Source organism: Helianthus annuus, chromosome 5, assembly GCF_002127325.2.
Source record: "Helianthus annuus cultivar XRQ/B chromosome 5, HanXRQr2.0-SUNRISE, whole genome shotgun sequence".
NCBI lineage: Eukaryota > Viridiplantae > Streptophyta > Magnoliopsida > Asterales > Asteraceae > Helianthus > Helianthus annuus.
This window is the reverse complement of record NC_035437.2, coordinates 54,821,382-54,831,563: the sequence shown is the minus strand read 5'-3', so window position 1 is coordinate 54,831,563 and position 10,182 is coordinate 54,821,382. Positions and strand designations below refer to the sequence as shown.

Below are 10,182 nucleotides of genomic sequence, written 5' to 3'. Positions count from 1 at the left end.
TAAGTTATGTAAAGGTTATTTAAGGTATGTTGAGTATATGTTGATGTTCCGGAGTATTTGTCGCATTAAACTAAGTACGTTTACGCACCAGTTTGCGTATAATTCTCTAGAAAGCGATGTAGAGTTTAAATTTGAACAAAAGTCAAAACATGAAAAATAAAAAAAAACACAACCAAACAAACATTGGGATCAAATAACATTATTTTATTGATAATTGAACTGTTCACAATGATTACAAGCACAAATGTTACAGTCTCCCCTACTTGTGGAAATTTCGTCCCGAAATTTATTTAGAGGAAACTGATTGAAAAAGATGCGGATATTTTGCCTTCATTTGATCTTCACGTTCCCAAGTAAACTCGGGTCCACGCTTAGATTCCCAACGAACCTTGACCAAAGGAATGCGCTTGCGTTTAAGCCACTTGACTTCACGTTCCATGATTTCTACCGGTTTCTCAACAAACTTCAGTGTTTTATCAACACGAATTTCGTCTAGCGGTATGTGGAGGTTTTCATCAGCTAAACACCTCTTGAGATTGGACACGTGAAAGGTTGGATGAACATTTCCAAGTTCAGGAGGCAACTCAAGTCTGTAGGCAACCTTGCCGATTCTTTCGACGATCTTAAATGGTCCAACGTATCTAGGTGCAAGTTTTCCTTTCTTTCCAAATCTGATCACACCTTTCCAAGGTGAGACCTTGAGTAATACACGATCACCGACTTGAAAATCCAAGGGCTTGCGTTTTAAGTCCGCATAATTCTTCTGACGGCTTCTAGCTGTCTGAAGGTTATCACGAACTTTCTTTACCTTATCTGTTGTCTCTAAAATGATGGCAGGTCCAGTAAGCTGAGCCTCACCGATCTCATTCCAGCAGACTGGTGAACGACATTTTCGACCATAGAGAGCCTCGAAAGGAGCCATGTTGATGCTGGAGTGATAACTGTTGTTGTAGGAGAATTCAATCAACGGAAGATGTGAATCCCAACTACCACCAAAGTCGATCACACAAGCTCTAAGCATATCCTCCAGTGTCTGGATTGTTCTTTCAGATTGACCATCCGTTTGCGGATGATAAGCTGTGCTCAGATTAAGTTGAGACCCCATAGCAGATTGCATGGTTCTCCAAAAATGAGAAGTGAAACGAGCATCTCTGTCAGAAATGATGCTCAAAGGAACACCATGTCTAGCTACAATTTCATCCACGTAGATTTGAGCAAGTTTGTCAGCCGAATAATCCTCACGGATTGGCAAAAAATGCGCTGATTTAGTAAGACGATCAACGATTACCCAGATGGCATCGTGACCTTTCTTTGTGCGCGGGAGTTTAGTAATGAGATCCATAGTAATGTTTTCCCATTTCCAAACTGGGATCTCTGGTTGCTCTAATAAACCAGAAGGACGCTGATGTTCAGCCTTAACCTTAAGACAAGTAAGGCATTTTGATACGTATAAGGCAATGTCTTTCTTCATACCAGGCCACCAATACTGAATACGAAGATCCTTATACATCTTATCTGAGCCAGGATGAATGGAATAACGAGACTTATGGGCTTCATCCATAAGCAAGGTACGAAGATCATCTTGGCTTGGGACCCACAAACGGTCCATGAAATAGTACGATCCATTGTCTTTTAATTCAAGAGCAGGTGTTATGTGATAAGGAAATTCCTTATCCATCAAACCTTGTGAAACACAAGATTGTTGAGCCTGAGAAATACGAGCTTGGATATCGGTTTGAATAACAGATTGGACACGTACACAATGAAGCTTAGTACGTTCCTTGCGACTCAATGCATCGGCTACGACATTCGCCTTACCAGGATGGTAGCGAATCTCGCAGTCGTAGTCGTTTAGAAGTTCAACCCAACGTTGTTGTCTCATGTTGAGCTCTTTTTGATTGAAGATATGCTGAAGACTTTTGTGGTCTGTGAAAACCACACATTTTGTGCCGTACAAATAGTGTCTCCAGATTTTGAGAGCGAAGACCACTGCACCCAACTCAAGATCATGAGTGGTGTAGTTCCTCTCATGTATCTTCAACTGTCTTGATGCGTATGCTATGACCTTGTTTCTTTGCATCAGGACGCAGCCAAGACCTAATTTAGATGCGTCGCAATAAATGACGAAATCATCGTTGCCCTCAGGCAATGTTAGGATAGGCGCGTCGCAAAGCTTTTGCTTCAAAGTCTGAAACGCTTCCTCTTGTTTGACTCCCCAATCAAATGGCTTGTTCTTCTGAGTTAGAGCAGTTAGAGGAACTGCAATCTTTGAGAAATTTTCTATGAAGCGGCGGTAATAACCCGCTAGACCAAGAAAAGAACGAACTTCAGTAGGAGTAGTAGGTGTATCCCAATCCCTAATCGCACTGATCTTGGAGGGATCTACATGAATACCTTGTTCGTTGACAATATGTCCTAAGAATTGAACCTCTTTAAGCCAGAATTCACACTTGGAGAATTTGGCGAAAAGTTGTTCTTTCTTTAGGAGTTCCAAAGTAAGACGGAGATGTTGCTCATGATCAACTCGCGTCTTAGAATATATCAAAATGTCGTCAATGAAAACAATGATGAACTTATCTAAATAAGGCTTGCAGACCCTATTCATTAAGTCCATGAAAACAGCAGGAGCATTAGTCAAACCGAATGGCATGACTGTGAACTCGTAATGTCCATAACGAGTACGGAACGCTGTCTTTGGAATATCTTCTTCATGCACACGGAGCTGATGATATCCAGATCGTAGATCAATCTTTGAAAAGTAAGATGCGCCTTGTAATTGATCGAAGAGATCATCAATGCGAGGTAGGGGATATCGATTTTTGATGGTAAGCTTGTTAAGCTCACGATAATCGATACACATCCTAAAAGATCCATCCTTCTTCTTTACAAAGAGAACGGGAGCACCCCAGGGTGAAAAGCTAGGACGGATAAAACCTTTGTCGGAGAGTTCCTGCAGCTGTTTAGATAATTCTTGCATCTCTGACGGTGCAAGATGGTATGGAGCTCTGGCAACGGGATTTGCACCAGGTACGAGATCAATACGGAACTCGACTTGGCGTGCTGGAGGTAGACCAGGTAAGTCTTCAGGGAATACTTCGGAATAATCCCGAACGACAGGAATATCTGAAATAGACTTACCCTTGCCCTTATCTGCTGTAACATGTGCTAAAAAGGCTACATAGTGCTTTCGCAGATACTTCCGTGCTTTAAAACAGGACATGAGTTTGAGACCACCGGCAGGCTTCTCACCACGAACCTGCAGGGTCTCGCCTGTTGACAGTGGTACACGAATAATCTTCTCAGAACAAATTATCTCTGCATGATGCTTGGATAACCAATCCATTCCCACTATAACGTTGAAGCTTCCAAGTTGCATTGGCGTGAGGTCAATAGGAAAAATATGGTCGTTAAGGTTTAACTGGCAGTTGCGTAGAACGGAATTAAGAACAATGGGTTCACCACTGGCAACCTCTACTATCAAAGGTTTACCTAGTTTCGTTCTAGACACGCGAAGCATTGTCTCAAAAGACAATGACACAAAGCTCTTGTCGGCACCCGAATCAAAAAGAACAGATGCTGGCTGATTATTAATAAAGAACGTACCGTTCATGATGCATGTGTAGTGTAATATTATTTTGATGTATATTTAAGCCCTTTTTACACTTTTAGCCAAGTTTTAAATTTATAAAACATGATACTCACTAACACTAAACACACATATGGGCAAGTGCACCCATCGTGGACGTAGTATAGTGTTGGTAAGATACCGAGGTCGTCCAAGGACACAAGAGCTTTTAATACCGGTTTATCCTCAACGTCTAATCAAATCAAAAAGTTAGAAAAATGTTTTAAACTAAGAAAAATAAAAACTAACTAAATGCTGAAAATAAAAATAAAATAAAAACAGATAGACAAGATGAATCACTTGGATCCGACACGTGTATTAGTATAACCTTTGATTATTTTCGCACTTTTGCACTTGTTTAAGAGATTATCTTAGTTATTGTAGTAGGCCCCTCTTTTGAAGGCGACGTTACCCTCAACCCAGTAGTTTGAGTCAGCAAGGATACAATCCTAAAGGGTCGGATTATTGAAAGATAATGAATTAAGTTATTAATGCAAATTATGGTAGGCCCCGCTTTTGGCGGTGACGTTACCCTCGGCTAAGTAGTCTGAGTCAGCAGGGATACAGTCCTAAATAGCCGGGTTATAGTATTAATAGTAGTTAACTTATGAGGGGGTCAAAGAGTTTGGATCCCCGCCATCCAATACCTATGGGCATTGAAGGAGATCCTACTAAATTTGACCCAGGTCCCAAGCAGGACCTCTAAACGCTGAACAAGGGCAAGACCCTTACCAAACCGTTCCCTTAACCCCCGACCAGGTAGCCAACATACCTCCATATAGACCGTGGAGATATGAATGGTGAAAATCTTTTATTTTATATAGACAGTAAAATAATGCCAAGACACCACGGACAAACGATAAGGAAAGATCACCTTCAACATAAGTAACTAGTTATTAAAGTCATTAATACAAAACCAAATAAAAAGTGCAAAAGATTAAAAACAAAAAGTATTATACTAAACACTTGTCTTCACCAAGTGATGTAAGAGACTTAGGCAAACATGGCCTTGATTGTCAAGAACTCTTACGATCAATCTTGGATCCCGAGACGACTCACACACTCTATGATGGACAATGGATGATGGTGGTGGATGATGGTGTTATGGTGGTGGTGGGTGGTGGATGAAGTGTGAGAGAGGTGGTGTGCCAAGGGATGAGAGAGAATGAAGCCAAGCTCCTCTATTTATAGGCTGAACAGAAGGTTGGACACGGCCCCGTGTCCGCTGGACACGGCCCCGTGCCCGCCTGACACTCTCTCTCCTCATTAATTGTAATTGTGAATTACAATTAATGCGCCTGCTGTACTTTCACCACGCCCCCGTGCTCGCTGGACACGGCCCCGTGGTGGGCAATGGAAGCTTCTACTGGTTTGTCTTTTCTGCTGCTTCCTGGGCACGCCCCCGTGTTCGCTGGACACGGGGCGTGTTCAGACTCTGTTTCTTCCTTTTTGCTTTGGGAGGTGCCGTTGAGGGTCCGGGCAGTCTACTTTTGTTCCTTTTCTTGTATTTATGGTAGAATTAGTGGTCTTTTTGCTTCTTTTGTGATTTTGAGCTCATTTCATCCTGAAAATACAAAAGGAAGACAAAAACACTCTTTTTCCAACATTAGTACTTAAAAAGGGTTAGTTTTATGCCTTAATTGATGTGTTTTATATGTTGCATTTTACACACATCAAATACCCCCACACTTGAACTTTTGCTTGTCCTCAAGCAAAACTCTTTAAATGTGGCTTACACTCCCAAATGGAATAGGTAGAAGAGAAGTTTTTTAGCTTGTCCTAGAGTGTCGGGAATCCAAGGTTTTTATAGGCTTTATTTTTAGTTATTTACAATCCTATTCGTTATGATTTATTTTGAACTTTTCATAAGATAAATTACTTATTTGGGCATAGCATGCCTTATTAAAATTCCATTTATATACAAGTTCACATACCTCACGGGAGATCACTCAACACTCGGCCGAAGGTGTATATTTTAGTGAATCACTCGAGAGCGGCACGGAACTTACTTCTTTCCATAGGCTTGCCAAGCAATCAATCCTCCTCCTTTTTAACTTTTTACCTTTGTAAATATCAAGAGGACTTTTTGGGTGAAGGCTTGGGTTTAAAGGTGGGTGGTTGGTTAGTGGTTAGTAAAAAGGGCGAAAATCGTAACAAGTGTCGGTTTTCGTAAAATACCTTGTTTTTAGTGACCTATTATTTTTGAAGTATTTCTCCAAACAAGCTTTTGTAGCTTTTGTTTGTTTTTGACTTCATCATATAGTTTTTTTTTTTTTTTTTTTTTTTTTGATCACATGAAAGGGCAAGTTGACGAAAAACCGAGCTTGTTACTAAAATAAAGGAAAAAAATGAAAAAGGTTTTTGGTGGGTAAAAATGGTTTTTGGGGTAATGAAATGAAAGGTTTAGGCTCAAAGGGGTTTTCTAGGGGGATTTTGGGTAGGTAAAAAAAAATGAAAAATAATGGTTTTGAAAGAAAAATAGTTAGTCCTAATGCCTCCATCATTTACTTACTTGGGTTTAAGTTGGTAAGGACCGGGAATGTATCGTCGTGGCAAGTTCTAGATTTGTAAGAACCGAGCGGCTATTCACACAAGAAACGAAAAATGAGCATTTAATCTAAATATGTGTATTTTTATGCTCAATAAAGGCTCAAAACTCACTTTTGTGGGAATGGGTTTTTAATGTGACCAAGCATATATAATCGAATTTTAAACTAGACTTGTTATGCCGTTTCATAATTTTCTTATGTTGGTTCCTTTTTTTATCACGACGCTATTGGTTGTAAACTTGTAAAAATATAACCTTTTTAGAACTTGTTATTCCCAACTTAAACTAAGACAAGTAAATAAAAAAAAAATTGAAAAAGTTTTTGAAAAAAATTTGGGGTGTTTAGCGGTTCCAATAGAGTTTTGTGTAAGGCTTGTGTTTAGGATTTTGCAAAATTTCAAGGTTTTAGCATCCCCCCCCCCCCCCACACTTAAATTACACATTGTCCTCAATGTGTCCAAAAATAATATTTTTGGTTGATTAGAATGTATAAAAGTGTGTTAAAAAGCAAAGATTTTTGTTACTGGCATCCTGGACACGGCCCCGTGTTCACCGGGCACGGCCCCGTGGTCAAGTGCCAGTAACAAAATTTTCAGAATTGAAACAGAAGCCTGGACACGGGGGCGTGTCCGCTGAACACGGCCCGTGTCCAGTTACCTGAACTGGGTGATTTTTCTGCAGGGGCTCAGCACGGGGCCGTGTTGGTTGGGCACGGCCCGTGTTGAGCCTTCTGTAATGGAGATTTTTGTCGGGTTGCTCTGTTCTTCGTGCATGGTTCCACTTTTTCTCGTTCCCTTTTTCATCCATTACCACCATGAGTGTGTTTTATTCTGCAAAAATTAAAAGATTAAACTAAACTAGATAAAGGATAGATCCGCGGAATGCCTCCGTGGTGCGCCACGTTTATAAGGGTCCTTGGCTAGACCCGATTCCTGGTTATATATCTTCTGAGTGGAGTGCCTTGCTTCCCAAGTTACACCGTCGGAGAGCGGCATCCAAACTTGAATCAATAACCTTCATGTAATTGATTGGGTCGTCATCCTCTATTTTCTTCCCAACTCCGAACTTCACCTCATCGTCCCCATACTTCAAAGTCAGTGTCCCTTCATTCATGTCTACCACTGCTTGTGCTGTGGCAAGGAAGGGTCTCCCTAGGATAAGGGGGACCTCGGTGTCTTCCTCCATGTCGAGTATGACAAAGTCAACGGGATAAACGAATTTGCTTACCCTTACCAAGACATTCTCGATGACACCTTGTGGGAACTTGACTGATCGATCAGCGAGTTGTATGCTTATTTTTGTAGGGCTCGTGGTTCCCAAGCCAAGCCTTTTGAACATCGATGAGGGCATGAGGTTAATGCTAGCCCCCAAGTCGGCCAAGGCATTGCGAACGGGTGATTCCCCTATTGAACATGGAATCGTGAAACTTCCGGGATCGATTTTCTTTTGGGGTAGTTTATTGAGTACGAGGGCAGAGCATTCTTCGCCTAAATTAACTAATTGCAAATTTTCAATTTTCTTTTTATGTGTAAGGAAGTCCCTCATAAATTTAGAGTATTTGGGCATTTGGGTTAGGACTTCGATAAAAGGAATATTGACATGCAATTGTTTTAACAGACTTTCGAATTTTGCGAATTGCTCGTTGGTCTTTTGACGAATTAACCTACCGGGGTACGGAACTCGAGGAGCCTTGGTAGGCTCTGGTGATGGGGGAGAGTTCTTTTCCTGCAGATGTGTTGGCATTGTTTCTTCCGTTGGTGGAGGTACTTCTGCAGGCCCTACGGTGCGGTTTCGTAGTGTGATGAGGTGAACTTGCGCTTTTGGGTTTGTTTCGGTATTGCTAGGTAATGCGCCTTGTGGTCTCTCGGAAAAATTTCGTGCTAGTTGATTTATTTGTTTTTCTATGTTTTGAATGCTAGCTTGTTGATTCCTAAAATTAGATTCTAATTGTAGAAATCTTTCCGAGTTTTTCTTTTCAGTGTCTGAGACGAGGCGAGATATAGTATCTTCGAGCCTTTCTCGTCCACCTTGTTGTTGAGTGAAATTTTGTGACTCATTTCTTGATTGCTGAAAGTTTGTTCGTTGGGTTTATTGGTTACTACTATTGCCGGTTTCCCTCCAACCAAGGTTTGGGTGGTTTCGCCATCCTTGGTTGTAAGTTCCCGTTGGAGGACCCGACGGCCTAGGTCTATTATCAATGTAGTTTACCATTTCTTGTTGATCGTCCGTTTCTTTCATGCAACTCCAATTTTCATGTGACCCACCACACCCTTCACAAGCCATAACCGAGACTGTTTTTGTCATTTCTAATTTTTTTATTTTTGAAGAAAGGGCCTCGATTTGGGCTTGTAAAGAGGTGCTTTCGTCGACCTTATGGGCGCCCGGGGCGATAGACTTATTTCCCCGGGGAGTGTGCCATTGAAAATTGGTTTGAGCAATTTCCTCAATCTGATTATATATTTCGTGTGGGCGTCGATTACCTAAAAGTCCCCCGGAGCTAGAATCAAGTGTCTGCCTAGTGTGTGGCAACAATCCATTGTAGAAAGTGGATACATGTTGCCATATCGCGAGGCCATGATGGGGACACTTGCGTAATAGCTCCTTGAACCTTTCCCATGTTTCATATAAGGATTCCCCGTCCTCTTGTGAGTATGTGTTAATTTCAGCCATTAATTTAGCAGTTTTAGAAGGAGGGAAATACTTATATAGAAACTTTTGGGCTAGTTCATCCCAGGTGTTTACCGATCCAGCTGGGAGGGTGTTGAGCCAAGCTTTCGCTCGGTCTTTTAGTGAGAACGGAAACATACGGAGGCGTATGGCGTCGTTTGATGCTCCATTGATCCGAAAGGTATCACATATTTCTAAGAAATTAGTTATATGTAGATGAGGATCCTCGTCCGCAAGCCCGTGGAAGGTTGCGGAGTTTTGGAGCATTTGTATCAAATGCGGTCGAAGCTCGAAGTTATTGGCTTCGACATTCGGAGCATTGATAGCGGCGCCTAGATTACCTACGGTGGGCCGTAGATAATCCATAAGGGTACGTTGGTCCGCCATTGGGGGTGGATCACCCGAAACCTTCTCTTGGTTTTTGGCTTTTAACCTTTTTCTGAGAAAGCGTTCGGGTTCTTCTAGCGGTTCTTTTATGTCTTTATTGGAACTGGAGCTCATACACTACGTGAGGATGGTGTCGGGTTCCAAGTCCTGCAATAAAAACAAAAAAGAATGTCGGTCAGAAGGTTCACCACGGCCCCGTGTTGAGCGAACACGGCCCCGTGGTCGGAAATACAGTGATTGTTTTCCAGATCCCAGTTACTGGAAATTGGACACGGCCCCGTGTTGCACCGGCACGGCCCCGTGGTCAGCCTTCTGTAACTTGAAAAACAAAAACTGCCAGTAACTTTGCTGAGCACGGCCCGTGTCCGACCAGGCACGGCCCCGTGCTGAGCTCTGCAGAAGCTAAAAATCTAAAAAAAAATCCTAAAAAATTAAAGAAAAATAAAAATATGATTAGGCCGTTGATTCCTAACTTTCTTAAAATCCTTGTGTCCCCGGCAGCGGCGCCAAAAACTTGATGCGTGTGTAGTGTAATATTATTTTGATGTATATTTAAGCCCTTTTTACACTTTTAGCCAAGTTTTAAATTTATAAAACACGATACTCACTAACACTAAACACACATATGGGCAAGTGCACCCATCGTGGACGTAGTATAGTGTTGGTAAGATACCGAGGTCGTCCAAGGACACAAGAGCTTTTAATACCGGTTTATCCTCAACGTCTAATCAAATCAAAAAGTTAGAAAAATGTTTTAAACTAAGAAAAATAAAAACTAACTAAATGCTGAAAATAAAAATAAAATAAAAACAGATAGACAAGATGAATCACTTGGATCCGACACGTGTATTAGTATAACCTTTGATTATTTTCGCACTTTTGCACTTGTTTAAGAGATTATCTTAGTTATTGTAGTAGGCCCCTCTTTTGAAGGCGACGTTACCCTCAACCCAGT

At 41.5% G+C, this 10,182-nt stretch overlaps 1 non-coding gene across 1 annotated transcript; it reads left to right on the top strand.

Moving 5' to 3' along the window:
• Positions 1-8,742: 8,742 nt before the first annotated feature.
• Positions 8,743-8,849, top strand: LOC118492727. The gene has a single exon (XR_004894729.1). It is a non-coding gene; the product is annotated as a small nucleolar RNA R71 (small nucleolar RNA).
• The last annotated feature ends 1,333 nt before the right edge of the window (positions 8,850-10,182 follow it).